Genomic DNA, 26,705 nt, shown 5'->3' with positions numbered 1-26,705 from the left:
TCATTGCTGTCTAAATAAGACCAAAAGTACTAGCTACGTGGATCTTATCTCTCTATCAGATTCATAAATAAGAGGTATGGAAAGCCTATCCTTTACCCATAGAACTGAGGGTTTACATGACAGTTCACCATTGTTCTTTACTTTACAAGTTCAAGGTCATTTTTGTTGTTGGTTTGTGAACAATACCAAGACTAGTGGAATTAGATGTTTTAAAAGTGTAAATGGCACTTTTATTTTGAAGGAGAATCCCTTTTTAAATGTCTGGAGAATTTAGTTTTGAAAGGAATTCTTAAAGCAAAGAATTAAATTAATTTTGTTCTGATTTGTACTTTTGCATGTATTCATTATATTCAGACAATCTTGAAACTGGAAGGCATGTAATCTAGTCCAGTTGTCCATCTAACTCTGAATTCTCTCCATTACAAGTGGTAATAATTAATAATAATAATAATAACAATAACTGTTTTTTGTACAGTTCTTTAAAATTTATCAAATGATTTACATTAAGTAATGACACAAGAACTAAAGTTATTTCTAGATTACCATTAGAAAAACTGAAGTTTAGAATTCATATGACTGGCCTATGGTCACAGGCTAGTATCAGAGGTAGATTCTAATCCATGTGTTTTCTAACTCCAATTCCAATCCTTTCTTTTGTTCTTCCGGATGAGATTACACAGTAAGGAGAATACTGAATCTGTGTTGTGTGTCAGTCCTGCCTCAGACAATAAATAACTGGAGTACTTTGAGGCAAACATTTGATACTTCTTAGCCTATTCACCTCAGGAAGTTGTTATGAGGATTAAATGAGATAATAAATTAAAACATTTTGCATACCTTGAAGCATTATAAAATAAGTTAATATTAATATTATTTTGCCACATTACCTTTTATCTAGTCTCTGTACATTTCTAGGTGTGGGGAACAAAGAATGACAGAAGGTGATTGACTGATCTAGAAAGATAGATTGCAGTTATGATTGTAAATAACTTTAAATGTCAAATTTTTAAAAGATTTTAAAAGTCAATTTTTTTTCTGGAAACAATGGAAACAATAAGTCACTGACATTTTGTAAGCAGACTATCAATATAGTCAGATTTGTGCATTAAGAATAAAAATTTGTTGAGAGATGTTGACTATAAATTATCCTCTTTTTCTTCTTTCTTTTTAAATAATCCTTTCTGCCAATTTACAGGTGTTTTTAATCCCAGACCATTAGTTCTGCTTCAGGCTGACAACTACAAAGGGCTTCACATAGTCTCAGAATGTAACAATCCATGCATTTGGCTTCAAATAAGTAGATTACAAAGAAAATTCTTATGTCTTCCTTGAGTACAAAGAAAAAAAATATGTCAATATTATGCTCCAAACAACTTTGCTTACTTAACTTTAGTTTTGACCACAAAACACTTGAAACCATCCATTTATTTGGTGCATATGGTTTCATTGTATAGGACAAAATAAGTTCTGTCCAGTTCAAATACATTATTCTTTCTTCTCCATTCCCATCCCATGACATAATATATTTGAGCAATGTTGTATTTTGTAGCCATAAGTAGCCTTGGATTTGGGAGAAAGTCTCTGTATAGAATCATTGCATTTGGAAGGATAGAGTTCAGGTAAGGAAACAAAATTGATGAGCAAAGTTTTAACCTCTCTGTTGATATTTATGAGGAGGAGAAGTCATCTAGAAAGATTCCACTATTTTATCTGGATTCTAGGACCAACAGTTTAGACTTATTTTAAATAAACTATGATGCTTCTATTTCCCAGGGAATGGTTGAATTTCTATCACAGATACTCAAAAGGATTAATTTCAATTCTGGGCAAAGAGATTTTAATTTTATTTACCAGGCAGTAGGGAGCTTTTGAGAGTTTGTATTTATTGATATCTATACTTAAGGAAGACAACTTTGGGAGCAGTATGAAGGGTAGATTTATAGAGAGACTATAAAAAGCAGGAAGATTAGTTACAGAACTTTTGGAATTTTAAAAATAGTTGTTAAAGTAATAGTTTAGTGAAAACTGGAATTGGGAAGAGGGGAAAATTAGACAAAAGGTGGAAGAAGAGCTGATAGTTCATTTGATTGATTATGTGACAATTTAAGACAGAAAAAAAAGTTAGAGATAGGTTTTACATCCAAGATAATGAATTTACATTCTTAATGTACAGATTTGACTGTGTTGATATTCTGCTCACAAAATGCCTATGATTCATTGTTTCCATAAATTTGTTAAATATGTGGAGTGTGGAAACAGAGGGAGGAAAGAAGAAAGAGACAGGGAGAAAGAGGGAAGGGAAGAGAGACAGAAAGAGAGAGGAGGGAAAGGAAAGGGGCTAAAAGAGGGAGAGGAAGGAGTAAAGGGAAAGAAAGAAGGGAGAGTGCAGGAGGGAAAGAGAGAGGGGGTAGAGAAAGAGAGATTGGGAGGGAAGGAGAGGAGAGGGAGAGAGAAGAAAAGGGAGAGAGAAAGAAGGAAAGGGGAGAGAGAGGAAGAGAAACTATACATAATCACTTCTAATATTCATTCCAATTAAATTCTATGCGTCTCCCTTTGACTATCACAAGAAAATTCGCCACTTGTAACAGTTAAAAGTTCATACATTCCTAATAGAAAAGCTGTCACAGAAACATAAACTGAAAGGGAGTGTCGGAGCTGAGATGGCACTTATAAATTCTAATGGAGTAGGACCCATTTAAAATGTCCAAAGTCTATTACTGTGAAAATCAGATTTTTGCCTATGAGGGAAGTAACATTAGTCTTTTAAGAAATAGGATTATCATATCTGATCTCTCATCATTACTAATTACTATGTTCTATAAATCCAATACTCCAATTCAATAAATATTTCTTGTCTATTATGTCAGTTGTTGATATACTGACATTGTTGAATTGTTGAAATTCTCTCTCCTAACAGCTAAATAGCTAAAGGTGATAGAGTCTTCTTCACTGTTGAGTCAAATAAATAGAACCTTCTGACCAAAACAACTAAGTGAAAGTGGGGGAACAGATGAAGTAGTTTAAGGAGATGCAAGATTTCAGAAAAAAAGCAGTGACTAAGAAGTAAATTTTCATGTGATGGGGAAGGATGTGGCAGGGAACAAGCATTTATATAGTTGCTACAATATGTTAGACACTGTATTAAATGCTTTACAAGTACCTATGATGTTTCAGCTTCATAACAACTCTGGAATGTAGGAGCAATTATTACTCCAATTTTACTGATGAGGAAACTGAAGCAAATAAAGATTATATGCCTTGTCCAGTGTCACTCAATTTGTTAGTGTCTGAGACTGAATTTTAGTTGAGGTCTTCTTAACTCTAGGTTGAATGCTTTATACAATTCTACATTTAGCTACAGGTAGGATAGTGAAAATGTTTAAAATTAAAAATATTTTCCTCTCCATAGAAAAAAGTACTTCATCACCTATATATATTTTACAAATTATTTTTCCATAATCTAGAGATATTTTTACTTGAACAATGAGATTTTCTTTTCTATGTTACTATTTTTCTCTTTCTCCTCCAATAATTTTATCTGCCAAGTTATAATTGTTTTCAGCCACAGACCATTAAGTTCCATTTCAAGCTGATAATTCCAGAGGGCTGCATATGACCTCAGAATGTAACAATCTGTGCTTTTGACTTCAAATAAGTAGGCTACAAAGGTAATTCTTATGTCTTCTAACTGAATAGAAAAATATGTCATTAACATATTAACATGCTTGTTGATGTTTTTACTCTTGACTACAAAGCATTTAGAATTGTAAATCAATTTAATGAATCTGGTTTTTATCAAGCCTGTGTGAGTCATTAGTGAGGAATTTTAGAAAAAGATTGTGATGCTGAATCTCTTTCCCCTTTTGTTGTCCTCATTGCCACCTCAAATCCCAATTATAAACTCTGATTTCAGTGAAATAAGAGTTTAGGCCATATATTATTAATTTTTTTTCTTGGTGATGGATCTTATTTTTTAATTTAAAGATTATTTATTTTTAATACACATTGCTTTATTAATCATATTGAAAAAGAAAAATCAGAGAAAAAGGAAAAACTATAGGAGAGATTAAAAAAAAACAGAAATGAACATAGTATGTGTTGATTTATATTCAATCTATGTAGTTGTTTTTCTGGAAGTAGATGGAATTTTCTGTCCAAAGTTTATTGGGATTGCTTTGGATCACTAGACCATTGAGAAGAACCACATCTTTCATCGCATATTCTTGCTGTTATTGTACAATGTATTCCTGATTCTGCTTGTTTGCTGAACATTAGTTTGTATAAATCTTTCCAAGTCTCTAAAATCAGCTTGTTCATTGTTTTTATAGAACAATAATATGCCATTATCTTCTTATACCACAACATGTTCAGCCATTCCCCAAATGATAAGCATCTACTCCTTTTCCAATCCTTTGCTACCACAAAAAAGCTTCTACAAACATTTTTGCCCATATGGGTCCTTTTTCTTTTTTATGATCTGTTTAGGATACAGACCCAGTAGAGATACTGGTGGATCAAAGGATATGCACTGTGGACATAATTGCAAATTGCTCTCCAGAATGATTGGATCAGTACACAAATCCAACAACAATGTATTATTGTCCCAGTTTTCCCACATCCCCTCCAACATTTATAATTATGTTTTCCTTTCATCGTAATCGCTCTGAGAATTGTGAGCTGATACCTCAGAGTTGTTTAAATTTGCATTTCTCAAATCAATAGTGATTTAAAAAATTTATTTATAAATTTTTTGACAGTATATATGTATGAGTAATTTTTTTATAACATTATCCCTTGTATTCATTTTTCCAAATTATCCCCTCCCTCCCTTTACTCCCTCCCCTTGATGACAGGCAATCCCATACATTTTACATGTGTTACAATATAACCTAGATACAATATATGTGTGTAAATCCCATTTTCTTGTTGCACATTAAGTATTAGATTCCAAAGGTATAAGTAACCTGGGTAGATAGTAGTGCTAACAATTTACATTCACTTCCCAGTGTTCCTTCTCTGGGTGTAGTTGTTTCTGCCCATCATTGATCAACTGGAAGAGAGTTGGATCTTCTTTATGTTGAAGATATCCACTTCCATCAGAAGTGTACAGCGATCTTCTGGTTCTATTCATTTCACTCAGCATCGGTTGATGTAAGTCTCTCCAAGCCTCTCTGTATTCGTCCTGCTGGTCATTTCTTACAGAGCAATAATATTCCATAACCTTCATATACCATAATTTACCCAACCATTCTCCAATTGATGGACATCCATTCATCTTCCAGTTTCTAGCCACTATAAAAAGAGCTGCCATAAACATTTTGGCACATACAGGTCCCTTTCCCTCCTCAGTATTTCTTTGGGATATAAGCCCAATAGCATCAATGCTGGATCAAAGGATGCATAGTTTGATAACTTTTGGGGCATAGTTCCAAATTGCTCTCCAGAATGGTTGGATTCTTTCACAACTCCACTAACAACGTATTAGTGTCCCAGTTTTCCCACATCCCCTCCAACATTCATCATTATTTGTTCCTGTCATCTTAGCCAATCTGACAGGTGTGTAGTGGTATCTCAGAGTTGTCTTAATTTGCATTTCTCTGATCAGTAGTGATTTGGAACACTTTCATATGAGTGGATATAATTTCAGTTTCATCATCTGAGAATTGTCTGTTCATATCCTTTGACCATTTATCAATTGGAGAATGGTTTGATTTCTTATAAATTAGGGTCAGCTCTCTATATATTTTGGAAATGAGACCTTTATCAGAACCTTTAACTTTAAAAATATTTTCCCAATTTGTTACTTCCCTTCTAATCTTGTTTGCATTAGTATTGTTTGTACAGAAACTTTTAGTTTGATGTAATCAAAATCTTCTATTTTGTGATCAATAATGATCTCTAGTTCTCCTCGGGTCACAAATTCCTTCCTCCTCCACAGGTCTGAGAGGTAGACTATGCTCTGTTCCTCTAATCTATTTATTATCTCATTCTTTATGCCTAAGTCATGGACCCATTTTGATCTTATCTTGGTATATGGTGTTAAGTGTGGATCCATATCTAATTTCTGCCATACTAATTTACAGTTTTCCCAACAGTTTTTTCCAAATAATGAATTTTTATCCCTAATGTTGGTATCTTTGGGTTTGTCAAAGACTTGATTGCTATAGATGTATCCTTTTTTGTCCTTTGTACCTAATCTATTCCACTGATCGACTGGTCTATTTCTTAGCCAATACCAAATGGTTTTGGTGACTGCTGCTATATAATATAGCTTTAGATCAGGTACACCTAGACCACTTTCATCTGACTTTTTTTTTCATTAGTTCTCTTGCAATTCTTGACTTTTTATTCTTCCATATTAATTCAAATCAATAGTGATTTAAAGCATTGTTATATGACTAGATGGCTTTAATTTCATCATATTAAAATTCTCTTCCCATTTATCAATTGGCGAATTACTTATAAATTTGACACAATTCTTTATATATTTTAGAAATAAGACCTTCATCAGAAATACTGGATGTAAAGATTCTTCCCAACTTTGTACGTCCCTTTTAATTTTCGTTCTATTGGTCATTTGTGCAATTTTATTTTATGTACAGTTATTTTAAATGCAATTTCTCTTTCTATCTCTTGCTGATGGACTTTGGCAATAATATATAGAAATGCTGATGGTTTGTACAGGTTAATTTTATATGTTGCAACTTTGCTATAGCTGTGAATTTTTTGAGTAGGTTTTTGGATGATTTTCTAGGATTCTCTAAAAATATCATTATATCATCTGCAAAGAGTGATAGTTTTATTTTCTTATTGCCTATTCTAATTCCTTAAATTTCTTTTTCTTATTGTTAAAGCCAACATTTTTAGTACAATGGTTAATAGGAGTTGTGATAATGGGTATCCTTGTTTCACTTCTGGTTTTATTGGAAATGTGTCCAGCGTCTCTCCATTACAAGTAATGCTTAATATTGGTTTTAGATAGATACTGCTTATTATTTTAGGGCATACACCTTTTATCCCTATGTTTTCCAATATTTTTAATAGGAGTGGGTACTATATTTTGTCAAAAGCCTTTTCTGAATCTATTGAGATTATCATATGATTTTTGTTGATTTTGTGATTGATATGGTCGATTAGGACAATAGTTTTCCTGATACTGAACCAGCCCTGCATTCCTGGGATAAATTCCACTTGGTCATAGTGTATAATCCTGCTGATAAGTTTCTGTAATCTCTTTGCTAATATTTTATTTAAATTTTTTGCATCAATATTCTTTAGGGAGATTGATCTCTAATTTTCTTTTTTTTCCTTATCAATTGTTTTTATTTTTATTTTTTTAAAGTTTTTATTTTCAAAACATGCATGGATAATTTTTTAACAATGAACCTTGCATGCCTTGTGTTTCACATTTCCCCCTCAATTTATGAATTGGAGAATGGCTTGAATTCTTATGAATTTGAGTCAATTTTCTATGTATTTTAGAAATGAGGCCTTGATCAGACCCCTTAAACGTAAAAATGTTTTACCAATTTATTGCTTCCCTACTGTTCTTGTCTGCATTAGTTTTGTTTGTACAAAAACTTTTTTTCCTTAGCCAGTACCAAATGGTTTTGATGACCACAGCTTTTTAATATAATTTTAGGTCTAGTGGTTTGTAATTTTCTTTCTCTGATTTGGCTCTTCCTGGTTCAGATATCAGTACCATATTTGAGTCATAGAAGGAATTTGGAAGTACTCCTCTTTAACCTATTTTTCCAATAGTTTATGTAGTATTGGAATTAATTGTCCATTAAGTATTTAGTAGAAGTCCCTTCTGAATCCAGCTGGTCCTGGAGATTTTGTCTTAGGGAATTCATTAATGGTTGGTTCAATTTCTTTTTCTAAAATGGGATTATTTAAATAATTTGTTTTTTCTGTTAATATGACAATTTATATTTTTGTAAATATTCATCCATTTAATTTAGATTGTCAAACTTTGCCATACAGTTGGGCAAAATACTTCCTAATTTTTGCTTTAATTTTTTTTTCATTTTTGATGCTGGTAATTTGTTTTTTTTTCTTTCCTTTTTCTAGCCAAAGGTTTATCTAGTTTTGTTTTTTCATAAAACCAATTCTTAGTTTTATTTATTAGTTCAATAGTTTTCTTAGTTTCAATTTTATTAATTTCTCCTTTAAGTTTCAGAATTTCTAAATTGGTATTTAATTGGTGGTTTTTAATTTGTTATTTTTCTAGGTTATTTAATTGTATACTCAATTCATTGGGCTCCTCTTTCTGTTTTTTATTCATGTAGCAATTTAGAGATATGAAATTTCCCCTAAGAACTGCTTTGACTGCATCCCATAGGTTTTGGCATGTTGTCTCATTATTGTCATTCTCTTGGATGAAATTATGGATTGTTTTTGTGAATTGTTTGATCCACTCACTTTTTAGAATTAGACTAATTAATCTATCTTTTTTTAGTCTGTATTTCCTTGGACCTTTATTGAATATAATCTTTATTGCATCATAGTCTGAAAAGGAAGCACTTACTATTTCTGCCTTTCTGCATTTGATTGTAAGGTTTTTAATACTTTACTACTACAATGGTCAATTTTTGTGTAGGTGCCAGATACTGCTGAGAAAAAGGTGTATTCCTTTCTGTCCCTATTTAGTTTTCTCCAGAGGAGTATCATATCTAGGTTTTCTATGATTCTATCAACCTTCCTACTTTCTTGTGTGTGTGTGTTTTTCTTGTGGTTAGATCTATCAGATTCTGAGAGGGGAAGGTTGAGGTTCCCTCACTAGTATAGTATTTCTGTCTATTTCTTTCTGTAAATGACTTAAATTTTTCTCTAGGAATCTCACTCTAGCACTTCATGCCTATACATTTAGTACAATTACTACTGCATTGTTTACAGCACTCTTTATCAAGAGATACTTTCCTTCCTTATCTCTTTTCATAAGATCTATTTTTACTTTTGCTTTACCTGATATCAGAATCTAGGAATCTCACTCTAGCACTTCATGCCTATACATTTAGTACAATTACTACTGCATTGTTTATAGCACTCTTTATCAAGAGATACTTTCCTTCCTTATCTCTTTTCATAAGATCTATTTTTACTTTTGCTTTACCTGATATCAGAATACTACTCCTGTGTTTTTTTTTTAAATTTTAGGTGAAACATAATAAATTATGTTCCAGCCTTTTACTTTAATTTTGTATGTCTCTCTGTGTCAAATGTGTTTCTTATAAACAACATAGTTTAAGATTTTGTATTTTAATCGACTCTGCCCTTCACTTCCATTTTAGGGGAGAGTTCCTTCCATTCACAGTTATGATTACTAGCTCTTTATTTCCCTTTATCCTATTTTCTCCCTTGTATATACTTTTGTTTTCTTTTTCTACCCTGTTCTTAGTGATGATTTTTAAAATCCATCCTACTTACTACCATATCTCCTATTACCTCTCACCTTTCTCTTATTAGGTTTTTTTAAACCCAACGCACCCACTATTTTATCTTCTATCACACCTTGCCCATTTCTCTTACCTTTTGCCCTTCTTTCTATCCTGCCCCTCCCTTTTCTTTCCTTATTCTCCTCCTATTTCTTTAAAGGGTTAGATTAATTTCTATATCCACTTCAATTATTGTTATTCCCTCTTAGAGCCAAAACTAATGAAATCAAGTTTCAGATAAAATTCACCCCCTCCTCTCCTTCCCTTGATTGAACAGATATTTTTCACTTCTTCATGTGATCTAATTATCCCAACATATCTCCTCTTTCCTCTTTTTCCAGTACAGATCTTTCCACTCCCTTAATGTCTTTTCCTCTGATACCATTCTATGATTATCATATTGTCCATTCACAACCACATCCTCAGTCCATGTAAAGCCCCCTTCTATCTCCTTCAGTGACAGATATACTTATCAAGAGTTATAGATATTGTTTTTACAACTAATGATGTAAACAACTTGACTTTCAGATAATATACATTTTCTCTGTGTTTACCTTTCTATGCTTCTCTTGAGTCCTTTGTAGATTACATTTTCTGTTTTATTCTGTTTTTTTTTCAATATAAATGATTACAATTCTTTTACTTCATTGAAAATCCATTGTCTTCCTAGCTGTGTGACCTTGGGCAAGTCACGTAACCCAGCCTCAAGAAAAAAAAAAAAAGAAAAAAAAGAAAAGAAAGCAAATCTATTGCCTCCTCTGAAAGATGGTGCTCAGTCTTGTTGGGTAGTTAATTCTTGGTTGTAACCCTGATCTTTTTTCTTCCAGAATATTGTTTTCCAGATTCTGTGATCCTTTGTTTTGGAGCTGCTAGATCCTGGGTAATCCTATCTGTTGCTCTTTGATATTGAATGTTTTTTGCCAGAAAGCTGAAGTACTTTTTCCTTGAGATTGTAATTTTGAAGTTTTACAACAATATCCTTGAGGTTTTTCTTGTAGGATCTCTTTCTGAAGGTGATTAATAGAGTCTTTCAATGAATATTTTCCCATCTATTTCTAGAATATTGAGATAATTTTCCTTCATGATGTCTTGAAGAATGCTAGCCAGGCTCATTTTTTTTTTTGGTCATGGCCTTCAGGTAGATCAATAATTTTTAAATTATCTCTTCTGGATTTATTTTCCAAGTTCAGCTACTTTTCGAATAAGATATTTCATACTTTCATTTTTTCATTCTTTTTAGTTTGATTGATTCTTGCTATTTCACAGAGTCATTAGCTTCCATTTGCCCCACTCTAGTTTTTAATTTTCTTCAATTAGCTTTAGTATCTATTTTTACATTTGGTTAATTCTACTTTTGAAGGTGTTTTCCTCAATGGATTTATTTTTTATTTTATTTTTTTGCATTTGGCCAATTGCATTTTTTAAAGAATTGTTTTTCCACTCATTTTTTTTTCTCTTCCTTTTCCAAGTTGTTGACTTTCTCATCAACACATTTAATTTCCTATCTCATTTTTTCTCCTCCTCCTCTTATTTTCCTTTTAAATTATTTTATGAGTACTTCCAAGAAAGCTCTTTGGGCTTGAAACCAATTCATATCACTCTTTGAGATTTCTTCTGTGGACATTTTGTCCTCATTTGAGTTGGTGTTTTAGTTTGTCCTGTGAACATAGTAGCTTTCTATGATCAAGGTTCTTTTGATTCTTCCTCATTTTCTTTTCTTTTCTTTTGTTATTTCCTCCTTTTTTATGGTTGAATTCTGCTCCTGGGGTAAAGAGGATGCTTCCCTAAGCTTCCTGTGCAGCTTTGAATCTTGGCTTTGGGCACAGTGGCCCCTTGTATTTGCAGGGAGCAACTTTGCCTGTTCTTTTCAGGAATAGCTTGGTTTCTGAGAGTTTGCATTCTGACCTGGGACTGGAAGCTGTCCCACTCATTGGCTCCTCTACTGAGCGAGGACTGAGAGTTTTAGTTGCTGATTTTCTGTGATTAAGAACCTCTTACTAACTTTCCCAGAGTTTGTCTGAGTTTGGCTGAATATCCTTTTCACACCACTGATAATGACCTTTTTTGAAGTTTTTCTAGTCAAGCTTGAGCTGGAGAGTGGTTTCATTCCATCTCTCCTCAGAGAGTTGGTTACATGTGGTTTTTGAGGGAAACTAGGAGATCTTGAGCAGCTTCCTGGCTTTCCTCCACTATCTTGGCTCCATCTCCTTAAGTGATTATTAATTTGGATAAAAAATGTAAGTTTAGGTGTCAAGACTTGAAGAAACAAAAGATGAGATCCAGTACTTATTAGCTTTATTGTTTCAGTAAATCACTTAAAACTCTCTGAAGGTTATTTTTCTAAACTGCAAAATTGAGATAATTATAATTATACTGAATACTTCAAGTATGATTCAAATGAGGGTCATAATATATAATGAATGTGAAGTTTTTTTTACACATATAGGATCTAATTTTCCTACATTCTCTCTGTAGGTCCATAATCAAGATGGAAAGCAGCAACCTTACCTCAGTAACTGAGTTCATTCTCCTTGGCCTCTCCAGTAGACCCGAGCTTCAGAAGTACCTTTTCCTGCTCTTCCTCATTGTCTATCTGATGATTTTAGTGGGGAACCTACTCATTGTGTTGTTGATACTGATGGATACTTGTCTCCACACACCCATGTATTTTTTCCTTGCTAATCTGTCCATTCTAGAATTCTCTTACACAACCTGTGTAATTCCACAGATGCTGGGACACTTCTTGGCAGAAAGGAAGTCTATCTCCTTCTTTCGTTGTGCTGCACAGTGTTATACATTCCTATTTTTTGGCATTGCAGAGTGCTACATCCTCTCAGTGATGGCCTATGATCGCTATATAGCCATCAAGGATCCTTTAAGGTACTCAGTCATAATGAACTGGGGTTTTTCTGGAGGTTTGGCTGCTGGATGCTGGGTGGGTGGCTTTATAGCATCCACAATAGATACAATGGCAGCATTCCAACTTTCATTCTGCCGGGAAAATGTTATCAATCATTTCTTATGTGAAATGCCTGCATTGCTGCACCTCTCCTGTACAGATACATCCCATGTAGAGATGGTCATGAATGTCCTCTGTATCTTTACCCTCGTATGTCCTGTCACATTCATCACCTTCTCATATGCCCACCTTATTAATGTTGTCCTACACATTCGATCTGCCCAAGGACGCAGAAAAGCCTTTTCTACTTGTTCTTCCCACCTCACAGTTGTCATGGTATTTTATGGTACTGTACTCTCACTCTATATCAGACCTCGATCACTCTCTTCCCCAAAATATGATAAAATAATTTCTGTATTTTATGTGGCCTTTACACCTATCTTTAATCCTCTCATCTATAGTCTGAGGAATAAGGAGGTAATAATGGCCCTAAAAAAACTCCTGGGGAAAACCAGAGACTCATAAGATCCTTTGGTATTTCTTTTAGCTATCTTCCATCAGTGGCCCATCCTTGAAGCTCTGACCCAGATCATTACCATTCTTCCCATAAATGGAAAAACCTACTACTCTTGATGGATGTCTTTCCTTACTGCCTTTTCATTTTTCTCCCTGAAGCTAGGGCCATGAGAAATATTTCAGAATGACCAGGGGTATTTCTATTACTAGGATACTATTATACAAATAATAGAAATAATAATTCCATAGAAGAAAATAATAATGATGAAATAAGATGCAAACATTTATGGGATACAGGTAAAGAAGTCCTTAAAGAAAAATTATATTCTTACAAACATTTCTTAACAACATAATAAAAGGGAAGATGCATGAACATGATATATATATTTTAAACAGTTTGAAAGCCAGAAAACAAACAATCCTAACATAAGTATAAAATAAGATATTAAAAATCAGTGGAGAAACAAACTAGAAATCTTATTGTATCATCTAGGATTAAAGTCCTATAGGAATGAAAAATTAAACTAAAAACCAGTTTGAAAAGACCAATAAAAATGATAGTCATTTAGTCATTTTAATTGAAAGGATGACATTAAATCAAATTAAAACTGATAAAGACAAAATAGCAAAAACAGTAAAAGGAAAATATAATAATTATAGTTATAGTCTAAGAAACACAAGGACACAAAAGAAATAGATTATCTTCAAAAATATGGAATATTTAGACTTACAGAAAGCCAAAGTAAAGATTTTAATCAAATCTCAGAAAAGGAAAAATGAGTTAATTGGTAAGGAACTGCTAAAGGAGGAAAAATTCTTAGTGCTAATAAGTTAAAAGAAGAATTCTATCAAACTTTTAGAGAACAATTAATACCCATGCTTCACAAATTATTCTCAAACATTAAGAAAATCTTGGCAAATTCTTTTTGTAAGGAAAATATAGTCTTGGTACTTAAATCAGGGAAGGATAAAGCACAGAAGAGACTTATAAAACAATATCATTAAATAAAATCAATTAAAGATTTCTGAAGAGAATCTTTTTAAATAGACTACATACATTCACCCAAGAAATTATTTATCTTGATCAAATTGGGTTTTTATAAGAAATGCAAGGATGGTCTAATACTAGAAAAATGATCAGAATATTCAGAATAATTAATCATATTAAAAGACAAAATGATACCAAACCATATAATCATTTCAATAGATATGGGGTAAGCATTTAACACAATACAACAACATTCATGCTAACAAACCCTCAAAACTATAAATGTGGAGAGACCTTAATGTCATTAAAAATTTTATCTAAAATGAAAAGCAAGCATCATTTTCAGTGAGCAAACTAGAATTTTTTCCAATCATTATGAAAATGAAGCAAGGAGGCCCACTAATATTTCACATAGTTCTGGAAATTCTGGCTACATCAATAAAGGTGGATAAAGATATTAATTGTATGTAGATAGGTAAAAGGGATACACATTTTCATACTTGGTGATACGAAAGTTTATTAAGAAAATCCTGAGGATATCAGCCAAGAAACTAATTGAAACAATAGCTTTCACAAAGTTATAGTCTACAAAATAAACCTTCAGCAATATTTCTGTACAATAACAATAAAGTAAAAGGAGCAACATAAAAGAAAATCCCTTTCCAAATAACTACAAAATCTATAAGATATCATTCTCTATGGGAGACTTCTATAGATTCAGTTGCAACATATTAATTGAGAAAATAAAGAATAACTTGATTTGCCAGATAAATATTTGGTGCTCCTGGGCAAACATGACCAGTGTAATGAAAATGACAGTACAACCAAAGTTAATTTATACTTCTAATGCTATACCAATGAAATTATCAAAAATTTCTTTGGGAAAAAGTTCTAGAACATCAAGAGAAATTGTAGAAAGACATAGAAGTGAGAAGGGAGTAACACAGAACTCTAAATTATAAAGCAGCAGTCATTAAAACCATCTAGTACTATTTATATAACAGGAGATTTAGATCTATGCAACTGATGAGAGAAAGGAGAGTCAGAAACAATGGAATTAATTAATACAATGTTTGATAAAGTGGAAAAGAGAAATTACTTAGGAAAGAACTTGCTAGATGAGTCAAGATGCTAGAAAAAATGGAAAGTAGCATGGCAAAACTTGAAGTGCTTTCCTTTTAATTATTTATTGTTTATATGATATGCAGCTTGTTTTGTTATATATTTGTTTGCTTTCTATATATCTCTATACTCTCTATATTTATATTTTTCTTGATATTTTTCAAATCCACAATTACTTTTTTGATTTAAAAAAGAAAGTGAGTTTAATGATACAAAACTAATTATTGTCAACAAAGATCGTCTGTCTCTGATCTCAAGAAACTTGAATTCTATACATATATAGAGGAAAAGATAATGAGTGATACAAAAGCTAAAGATCAGATACGTTGTCCCAATTCTTAAGTAGGAGAGATGAGTGGGGAAGACACTGTGGGTTCTAGGTATCAGAGCAGTGTTTTTTTGACCTGGATCTTGAATGATGGATACAGTTGAATAAACAGATAAAAGTGAGAAAAAGTCTTTATGCAAGAGGAACATAAATCAAATAAAAGCTTCATAGGTGGGAGTAGGCTTGGTATGTGTTCTAAATAAAGAAACTAGCTTATCTGGAGCAGAGATAAAGTCAGAACTGGCATGAGAGAATAAGTACCATAAGTCTTAAACATAGAGGAAAGAGAAGTTGTTGGTATTTATCCTTTGTTTTTGAAGAGGAATATGGTATCAGGGAGGTGATACCAAGATATGCAAGTAAGTTGGATTTAAGTGAGGGTGCAAAGTTATTAGTCTCACTTTCTCCTCCATGTCCAGTAGCAAAATATAGATCAGGATTACTGGAAATGGTTTTGTATGTTGTAGAAGACTTTTTACCTTTTTAAATTAAGGTATTTATAATGTCTCTGTTTGATTGATTCAGTGATTAAGACTAGATAAGAATTGAGCTAAAGAATGGCCTTTTTTACCCATTCACAAAAATTCTGATCTGAGAGGGGAAGACAATCAAGGTTTCTGGTCAAAACCAGAAACAATTCCTATTTATATTTACTCTGAGCCTATCAGGGCCCAAATCATGACCAACCAGGGCTTGGCTTGGTACCTATAGTTGGTCAGTCAACGAGAGCTAGAGAAATTTAATTTTAAGACATGGTTCTGTTAGAAATACACTTGACAGTGAAATTCAGGTTTCTAGGAAAATTTATTTCAAAGAATCCCGAGAAATTAAATATTTCTGGTCAGAAGTATGTTACCCCTTTCTCTAGGAAGAAGGAGCAGTGAGCATAGAATTGAGAAGAGCTTTATATAGTTAGTCCAACTGCAGTTCCTCCCTTTAGATGACTGTTTGGTCAACTCTCTTCTGAGTTACAATCTTCCTCATTCACCCTTGCTATAGCCATGTTCCCTGTCCCTGATCATACATCCCATATTCAAAGATGTCAACTCTCTCCACCTTTGGGTGAGTCATATAAAATGCAATGAGCCTATTAATCAAGCACAATAGACTGTAGTTGGTTTTTAAACCAATGTCTAGCCTACCTCCATTTATCTAGACTTTGTGGTTAGACTAGCTCCTTCTTCTGAAAACTGATTGGTTAGTAGTACTTATTATCCCGCATTAGTTTGAAACTTGCAACACCTTGTGGAAGCCTAACTTTTGAGTATATCTCACAATCCTTAAGAAAGAAATCTAGTCTAAAAACTCCAAGATGTCTTGTGAGATTTCAGTGTTTAAAAACAGATTATTATATTCCTTTCATCAGAGCAAGCACTCTTAGGTAAGGGTATGATACTTTATGTGGACAGAAGAAAGAGAGGGGATAGGAGGGAGGATCAAAGAAAGGAAGGGAGGAAAGAAAGAAGAAATGAAGGAAGGAAGGAAGGAAAGGAAAGGAAAAAGGAAGGAAGGAAAGGAGAGAGAAAGGAAGGGAGAGAGGGAGGAAGGGAGAAGCATTTATGGAATTATCTCTTTTATCGCTTTTTCCCCTTGTCAATTCTTTGAATTGAAAAAATCATTATGTTTATGTAATACATTATGTTTATATTGAATACAGTTCTTTATAAGAACTTCCATAAGGTCAATCATAAATTCCAAAAATATAAAGTTCATTACATGTTACTCTTTTTCTAATTGGAACATAGGACCCAGGAGGCTAAGGGTCAGAAAAAGTGATTAAATAATTACTCCTCTTTTCTCTAATGAGGAGTCATGGTGATCTAATCTCAGAGGTCCCCAAACTAAGTAAATATTCTTGCATTGAACTAGACTCCTATTGTTAATCTCTAGAAGGGAAAAAAACCCAGGCATTAGTCCCTACTTCTCTCAGCTCCATTAGGGGACACTCATATGAGTATATATAGTTTTTTATGTATCAAGGGGAAGGGAAAGAGGAACAGAAGGAATTTGTGTGTTTGTGTGTGTGTGTGTGTGAATAACACAATATCCTTACTTTAAAAAATTTTTAAGACTGAGTAAATTTGGTCTTTGGCAACTGTCTTAAAAAATAGTCTATCCTACTCTTTTTTGTTAGATCCTTGTTCTCTACAAATTACTACACCAAGTGAGAAGACCTCAAAGCTAAAATTGCTAAAGTTGTGGTCCCTTAATTGCTTTCCCCAATGTCTTGTTCTATATGACTTGGGTCTTGTCCCTGAACTAATCAATCAATCAATATGCATTCATGAAGCACCACTATGTTAAATGTGAGGAATATAAAACAAAGGCAAAATATAATCTCTGTCCTCAAAAGGAGCTTATAAACCAATAGAAGAGATAACACATAAACAAATATTTGCAAAGCAAATTCTATACAGGATAAGTTGGAGATAATTTAATAGAAGGAAGGCACTGGCATTACGAGGAACTGGAGAATATTTCCTGTAGAAGGTAGGATTTTATTAAGATACACACATCATTTTGTGTTTGTTTGTTTGTGTGTGTGTGTGTGTGTGTGTGTGTGTGCGCATGTACGTGTGTGAGAGAGAGAGAGAGAAAGAGAGACAGAGACAGAGAGACAGAGACAGAGACACAGAGAGACACAGAGAGACAAAGAGAGAGAGAGACAGAGACAGAGACAGAGACAGAGAGAGACAGAGAGAGAGACAGAGAGAGACAGAGACAGAGACATAGAGAGAGAGAGAGAGAGAGAGAGAGAGAGAGAGAGAGAGAGAGAGAGAGAGAGAGAGAGATTGAGAGAGAGAATATATATGAGCAGGACTTAAAAATTCTTAAATTGCAAATTGGGCATTTCCTTTTAAAGTTCTATGTTATTTTAAATTTCTGAAGAAAATGATTTTGCAAAAGAACCTTTTTATGATACTTGGTGTAATGTATAGAGAAAATTCAAAATTCAAGTGATTATGCTATAATTCATAATTTTGGTATGTATTCACTTCAACCTAAAATTTTCAAATTGGTAGCCATTGGACTTTTCTGGGTGGGGTAATGATGATCATATCTGCACTATAGGCAACATGCTCAGTTTTATAATCTCAGTCATTAAAACGAGTAAGAGCTGTAGTATTTGCCTTGTCATGAGGATCAGATGATGTACATTTTATATACATATATGTATATATACATATATATGTATATATGTATATATATATATGTCTATTACATTATTATGCATTACATTAAAGAAAGCTCTCTAAATCTGTAAATAAATATCAGTGATTATAACTATCACATTGACTCTCAATGAGTCTGAGCATTTCCATTAACAGAGAGCTTATTTCTTCAAGTAGTAATTCATACCATTTAAGATTTTTCCTTTTTGTTTACCTGAAAATAGATCCTCAGCAAACAAACTCTCAGGAAGGCTCCTGACCTCTTGAATCACATAGAATAAAACTATCAAAAGACAGTCTTTCAGGAACTTAAAGAAACTGAGCATTCTCTCTGTCTTTTCGTCTCTAGCAAAATGTTCTTTTCATCTTTGTAGGACATAGTTTTTAGATGCTTAATGATACTGGCTTCTTTTCTCTGAAAAAACTCTAGCTTGCTAATTAATTTGTACCTCCTCTCCTACATTTGGTGTAGTCAGAGTAGTTGATAGGATAGTTCCATTTTCAAATCCCCTAAAGTACACAAGAGATGGAGTTGGCAAGACCTAGAGAAGACAGATCTTGTTTTTCTCACTTTTCATTTTGAGTGAGATGACATGCAAATAAGTCATGAGTTCAACTAAATTGTGTGAAATTCACTTAATTGTATTGAATGCCTATTTCCTCCTTCATAAAAGTGGGATAAAACTTCTAATATTGAATAATATTGAATCATTTTGATCTCCTATTCCAAGGAACAAATTTTATTCTAAGTTATAGGAAAGTAAGTAAATGGGAAGTAATAATATATTGAAAAAAAAAAGGATCATAACTTTTATTTAAATACACAGGAGAAAATAAACTGAATGAAATGGGAAAACAACTGTGTTAATTTTACTATCTTGTTAAATGTAATTTAAATTTATCTTTAATGCAAAATAATGCAAAAAGCATTCAGAAAATCATGAATTTATCTATAGTCCTCTTTTTTATTCTTTATAAATTCTATCTTTTATGTTTGTGGTAGTTAAATTCGTAAGAAAAGAATAAATAAGAGAATACCAATATTCTTTGCCTTGTCTAAATGGTTGTAGTGAGAAACAAAAGACAAATAATGTAAAACACTTTGTAACCACAAAACTTCATGTTCCCTCAGTAGATTCATAAACAAGATGGATTACAGCACCTCACTTCAGTGACTGAGTTCATCCTCCTTGGCCTCTCCAGCCAGCCTGAGCTCCAGGTGTACCTCTTCCTCCTCAAGGAGGACCTCTGGAAGTCCTTCAGGCATAGCCCAACAGAGTGGGCAGAAGTATAACAGTTATAATATCTCTATTTAATTTTATTTTGAAGGTCTTTGTCTTTATTTTTCTTTTCCTGGTATTGATGCACTGGAATTATGGTCAGGACAATTCATGAAATTAACTCTTTATTCACCATATGGAGACATAAATCATCATTCCTGAAGTAAAACTAGAAAACTTAAAGAGGAAGTAAATGAGATACATAAGATCAAAAGTATATACCTAACAAGAACCCCTACATTTTCAATAAGAAATAAAGTATAGTTAAAAAAAAAAGACTCTAAATTTGGGGCCAGAAGACCTATATTCCATTTCTATCTTTTATATTTATGAGCTACTTTACTTTGGGAAAATCACTTAAATTTTCTGAGCCACAATTTCCTTATTTATAAAGTGTGAACTCATATTAATTATTTTTAATGTCTATTCCAGCTCTAAATCTATGCTATTATGATATGAATTCTCATGAATGATTCTCTGTTTTCATACAAGATCATGGATACTTTCAGTGTTATCAATAGTAATCTCTAGTAGATCCTTGACAAGTTTAAATATTAATATTCAGATATAAAGGCAATTTATTTTTTAATAGAGTGGGAAACTAAACATAGCCCTTATTGATCACAGAAAAAAATAACAAGGGTTGTCCTCATGCATGATTAATTTAAACCATGAAAGATAAAGAAGGGAAGACTACTGAAAGCCAGAGAGAAGGCATGGGACAAGAAGAGGGTGAAAAGCAAGACAAAATAGTGTTATATAGTATGAAAAGTCTTTGAATTAGATTACATAAAGCTGATGTGTTGCCATGCTGGATGCTTGAAATTATAGACCTGAATTGTCCTTTATTTCCCTTATTTATGTTTATTTTATCTTTGTATCTTTGTATTAATTTATCTTTGTATATTTGTATTAATAAATAAAAAGTTTAAATAAATAAATATTATTGCAAAAAAAATTCCCAATCATAGTTTACATTCATGCCTTTTTTTGCTTGTCTACTGAGAAGAAGAACAAATGTACAAGAATTGAGATGAATAAATGATGTAATGTGGGAAATAAAAACAATGAAGTCTTTGCCTTCATTAATAGGAGCATAGATTCTAGGAACAATGAAGTCATAGTCATCCATCTCTGATTGAGATAGATCATATCCAGAAAACTATTTTCAGTTCTGTATATTATATTTTAGGAAGGACATTGATAAGTTAGTGGTCATCTAGAAAAGGACTACCAGAGTGGTGAAAATCCTGTGTTCATGTGATCTGCAAATAGGCTGAAGGAGCTGGGGATGTTTTTCCTGGAGAAGATTCAAAGGTGATAGGTTAGCTGTCTTCAAATACTTTTTTTTGTTTGTTCTTTTTCACTAGTTTCACTTATGTCTGATCCTTTGTAATCCCATTCGGGTTTTTCTTTGTTAGAGACAGTGGAATGGTTTGTTATTCCTTTCTCCTTCTCATTTGAAAAAATGAAACTGAAGTGAACAGGGTTAAGCTGACTTGTTCAGGGTCACACAGTACATACCTGAGACTGGATATGAACTTCGAAAGGCCTGGTATTCTATCTACTGTTATATAATTGCCCCCAAAAGAGAGATTATGTTTGTACTTTTTTACCTTCAGAGATTGAAACCAGGAGCAATGGATGGCAAATGCAAAAAAAAAATCAATTATAAGCTTCATGTAAAGAAAAACTTCCTAACAATTTTAGCCAGTTTCAAATGATAAATGTGTTGCATTAAGTAATAATGGGAAACAAAGGTTTCCCCTCATTATAAGTTTTCAAGAAAGGCAGGATGGCCCCTTATTGGAGCTTTTTCAAATATGGGTTGCAATAAACAACTACAAACTCAAACTGTAATTCTCTTATTCTATGTTACTGTAAATGAGGCTACAAGTTCAAGCAAGGAGCTTTAAGTCCTTCAACAAGGGTCATGTGCTCACTATTTCTTTATCTTGACATTAGATCCTATTTACCATGAATATCCTTGTAATGATGCTTTGATTTCACTATTCTGCAGGCTATAAATATAAGGATTTAGTGTTGGAGCCACCACAGAAAACATGATTGTGGCCACCAGATCTTGATCTCTTCCCCGCTTATTCATCTGAGCTGGTGGCTGCAAATAAACACCCACCAGTGTCCCATAGAAAAGACCAACCACACATAGATAAGAACCACATGTGGCAAGTGATTTGTACACTCCCCCTGTTGCTCGGACCCTATATACAGCAGTGCCAATGTAGACATAGGAAGTGATAATGCAGACAGCTGGTCATAGTATGGTAGATCCCCCTTCAATTAGAGCAACTAGGAAATATCAGAGCAGGCGAGCTGCAGCAAAGTATAGACAGTACAGTAGAAATGTGGAAGGGCATGGTTGTTACAGAAGGACAAGCGAGCAGTGAGGAATGTGTGAAGCAGAGAGTGCAGGGTTGTACCCAACCACAGAGCCCCTAAGAGCATCACACAGTGTGGTAGGGTTACCACAGCAACATAGTGAAGTGGTTGGCATATAGCCATATATCAGTCCCATGCCATGGCATCTAACACATAGCTGTCCACATTGCCAGCCAACAGAAAGAAGAAGACTTGGGCTAGAAGCCTGAATGGGTGATAGACCTGTCCCCCATCAGCAGGGCATGGAGAAATGGGGAATTTTGGTAGAAGTGAAGAACAAGTCTGCCAGGGACAGGTTGACCAGAAGAAAATACATAGGTGTGTAGAGATGTGAGTCTGATCCAATGGCAACAAGAATAAGCAAGTTTCCCAGGAGGGCTGCTATATACAGAGCCAGAAACAATGGCAACAGAATTTTTTGGTGACTGGAAAAGGCCAGAAGAAGGAACTCAGAGGTGTTAGTATGGTTTCCCACTATTGTATTACTGTTGGATCTGACCCTGGGTTGAGGAGGAGAAGAAATAATATAAGAAAAACTCCTGTGAAAGAATCCAACCATTCTGGAGAGCAATTTGGAACTATACCCCAAAAGTTATCAAACTGTGCATACCTTTTGATCCAGCAGTGCTGCTATTGGGCTTATATCCCAAAGAAATACTGAGGAGGGGAAAGGGACCTGTATGTGCCAAAATGTTTGTGGCAGCTCTTTTCATAGTGGCTAGAAACTGAAAGATGAATGGATGTCCATCAATTGGAGAATGGTTGGGTAAATTATGGTATATGAAGGTTATGGAATATTATTGCTCTGAAAGAAATGACTAGCAGGAGGAATACAGAGAGGCTTGGAGAGACTTACATCAACTGATGCTGAGTGAAATGAATAGAATCAGAAGATCACTGTACACTTCAATGTTGTATGAAGATGTATTCTGATGGAAGTGGATATCTTCAACATAAAGAAGATCCAACTCACTTCCAGTTGATCAATGATGGACAGAAACAACTACACCCAGAGAAGGAACACTGGGAAGTGAATGTAAATTGTTAGCACTACTGTCTATCTACCTAGGTTACTTCGGAATCTAATACTTAACATGCAACAAGAAAATTGGATTTACACACATATATTGTATCTAAGTTACACTGTAACACATGTAAAATGTATGGGATTGCCTGTCATCAAGGGGAGGGAGTAGAGGGAGGGGATAATTTGGAAAAATGATTACAAGGGATAATGTTATATAAAAAAATTACTCATGCATATATAGTGTCAAAAAATTCATAATCATAAAATAAAATTTAAAAAAGGAAAAAAAGAAAAATTCTTACAATTATTTCCAAAATGTTAATCCATCTATAAATGTTTGGTGGAATGGTGGATAATGAGCAATCAAGAAGACCTCTATTCAAATCTAGCCTCAACACATACAACCTGTGTGGCTTGGTACTAGTGACAATTTTAGCCTTATTGAGTTTCCTCTTCTTTAAAATAAGGACAAAAATTGGCCCAGCAGCAATGTTGTATGGATAAAAATTAGGTAATAGTTATAAAATGTTTTGCAAAGTCAGTTCAATTGCTATCATTGAAACTATTCATAAATATGTTGCACAGGCTCTGAGTGTCATTTCCAAAGAGGAAATCCAAATAATTTTCAGCTAAGGTGTCATTTTGGAAAGTTTTCCAGGGTATTTATATAAAATAGAATAATAGTAGCTTTCACATAATCAACATTTAACAAATGTTTATTGAATTAATGTATATTGTAAGTTCATTGAGAGTAATAGTCTTCTATGGTATTCAAATTTACCATTAGTTCCCACTCTACCTCAATATCCCAAGGAAACACTATCTAATAACTGACTTCCATAACCTGTATCTAAACTTTTGCTTGTTTCTGTAAGGAGTTTCATGATCTTGAGTTTCCATCATTTCCAAAATAGTCAAATTATAGACACTGGTCCAGGAAGAAGGTAAAAAACATCCTCAAACAGACCTCAAAGTATTCTTCTGAAGAATTCTTTATACTTCCAAAGCCTTGAACCCCAGAAATTTTAGGGTACCACATTTTCATTTGAGTTTCCCTTAGTGCTTTCCCGATCTTAATACTTTCAAACTTCCCTAGCCTTCCTATTCCAGAAAAGAATAAAAATCCTTGTATGATCTGTGGTTAATTAGAGAGAAAGAGGGGTGATAGATGATAGATTCACCAATAGATGATAGGTAGATAGATAATAGTTTATATATATATATATACACACACACACATACATGCATATATATATATATATATATATATATATATATATATATATACACACATATATATATATACAAACACACAGACACACACACACAGAGACATAGAGACAGATGTTCTAGGTGTTGTTCAAAGTGTTAGGTATACAATTATATATACAAGTAAAAAATAAAATTCTATATCTAAAGGAATTTACATTAAAGGGAGTAGGGAACAACACAAAAAGAGAGCCTAGGAAGGGAAAGATATACCCATGGCAGCATGATTTGGAATTGGTGGCCAGATTTGGGGGGTGGTCTATTTCCAGGCCATGTAAAAATGAACATGCATCAGACCTAACAATAATTCCAGGAGGAAAATGGAAGGCTCCTATGGCGAGGAGGTGGGGAGGATGACCAGTGTACATGAAAAATGGTTTAGAGATGTCTAAAAAGTGAACTCCTCTGGCTAATTTTGTCAGCTGTGCTGTAGTGGAAAGGTCACTGCATTTATACTCAGTTCTGGATTCAGTATTCTGTTTATCTGTTTCCTAGCTGTGCAAGTAAGTCTTTAATAATCCTACATGAGCAGTATCAACGTATGGATATAAAATTAGAATGTTGGAAATGAGGTAGAGGATGCTAAGAATCAGAAATGTTTTAGTGTGTAAATACTTATTTATGTGTAGGAATTGTTATTAATTGATTAATATGTAGATTCAATGACATAAATGGTTCCATGTCCCATTCCAATAAATTGACATAATAATGAAAAAAAACTAAACACATCAACAAACGTAGAAGATAAGAAAATTACAGTCAACATACAAATGTACAAATAAGCAAAAAAAGTGAAATAACTAATATAAATATGAAAAGAGCTCCAAATCAAGTCAATATATACCTTCATGCCTATATATATATATATATACATATATACATATATATGTATATATATATATATATATATATATATATATATATATATATATATATATATATATATATATAGACAGATAGATAGATAGTAGTAGACACCATGAATTTAGAGACAGTGATTACCTACCTCTTAATTCTTCTATTCTTAGATTACTAGATTTGGTATAAAGAGAAAAAAGGCAGGGATCCAGCTCAAGTCTAAGTTCTGAAAAAGGTTCTTCTAGTATAAAGCATATAAATTCCACTCACTTTTGTAAGAGGCTCCTTAACCTTCCATTCACCTCCAGTGAGAGATTCCCACTCCAGTTATGATTCATCTTGGGAAACCTTTCACTGTCCAAAGCCCTGACAGTTGCAACTTTTCAAAGATAAGAGGTTTGGGCTCAAGCAAGGGGGTATAAGGAAAGAGATAAACAGAAGCACAGCATACATTTCTCACTTTCATCATAATCTTCCATTGTAGGGCAGAATGAAACTATTTAAAGGGCCAGTACAGTATCTTTGGCAGCAGTCAAAGATGAAAGGCCTCATTAGTCCCTTCCTCTCCAGGGACCTTCTGGTAATGCTTTCTCTTTGTTCTCCAGGGTTATCCCATTATGATATCTTTATCTCCTCAGTGTCCTCATTATAAGAACACAAGAACACCAAATATATTCTAGGTACTCTCTATTGGCACCCAAAGTTTTATGTCAGTATATTCACACATTCTCTCCCAAGTCAATTCTCAGTTTTGGCCTGATTGCCTTGTTACTTCATTTTTTTTTCTGGATCTAGGACCCAAAGTATTGACCCACCTTGCTATCTGATTGCTTTCATATTTCCTTCTACAAGGGTTTCCTCTCCTTTCAGAGCCTATGGAAAACACAGTGATATTTCATAATTTCTCCTTTCTCCTCCCATTTGTTTCATAACTAAAGGTAAATAGACAAAAAGAAAATTAAAATGTATCAAAAAGGTCTTGTCCCATAAATTACTCCTAATTTTTGTTCATTCATTCATTCATTCATTCATTCAAACACCATTTATTAAAAACCTATCATGTGGGAAGCACTGCTCTAGATCAAACTGTAAGTTGTAATCTCATATGGGATCATGTAACTGAATGTAGGAGTTGCAAAATTATTATTTGTTATCATAAATGTTTGATTTTTGTAATTATTTTATATATTTATATACCTGGGGTTGTGTAAAAAAAATTTCTCAGGTGAAAAGGAGTTGCAAGTGGAAAAAGTTTAAAAAGCCCTAGTCTAGGCTTCTAAAGCTAAGTCTAAGGGAATATATTAAATGAATCTATTTTCAATCAATTTATCACTATTAACATATCCCACAATGTAAATCAAATTCCAGTTACACTTTTTAATATTATCTGTAAGGACCGCGTTAGTAC

The 26,705-nt window shown here is 33.4% G+C and overlaps 1 protein-coding gene across 3 annotated transcripts in view; it reads right to left on the bottom strand.

Annotated features, from left to right (window-relative positions):
• Positions 1-25,705, bottom strand: part of LOC141554569 (olfactory receptor 1f45-like) — a 122,389-nt gene extending 96,684 nt beyond the window's left edge. For all 3 annotated transcript variants that reach the window (XR_012485895.1, XM_074286580.1, XM_074286581.1), the window contains exon 1: positions 25,568-25,705. The gene's annotated coding sequence lies outside the window, so the exon portion shown is untranslated. The remainder of the gene's footprint in view (positions 1-25,567) is intronic.
• Positions 25,706-26,705: the final 1,000 nt, after the last annotated feature.

Source organism: Sminthopsis crassicaudata, chromosome 2 (assembly GCF_048593235.1).
Source record: "Sminthopsis crassicaudata isolate SCR6 chromosome 2, ASM4859323v1, whole genome shotgun sequence".
In the NCBI taxonomy this organism is placed as follows: Eukaryota; Metazoa; Chordata; class Mammalia; order Dasyuromorphia; family Dasyuridae; genus Sminthopsis; species Sminthopsis crassicaudata.
The sequence above is the reverse complement of the archived record's forward strand: the minus strand, read 5'-3'. Positions and strand labels throughout refer to the sequence as shown.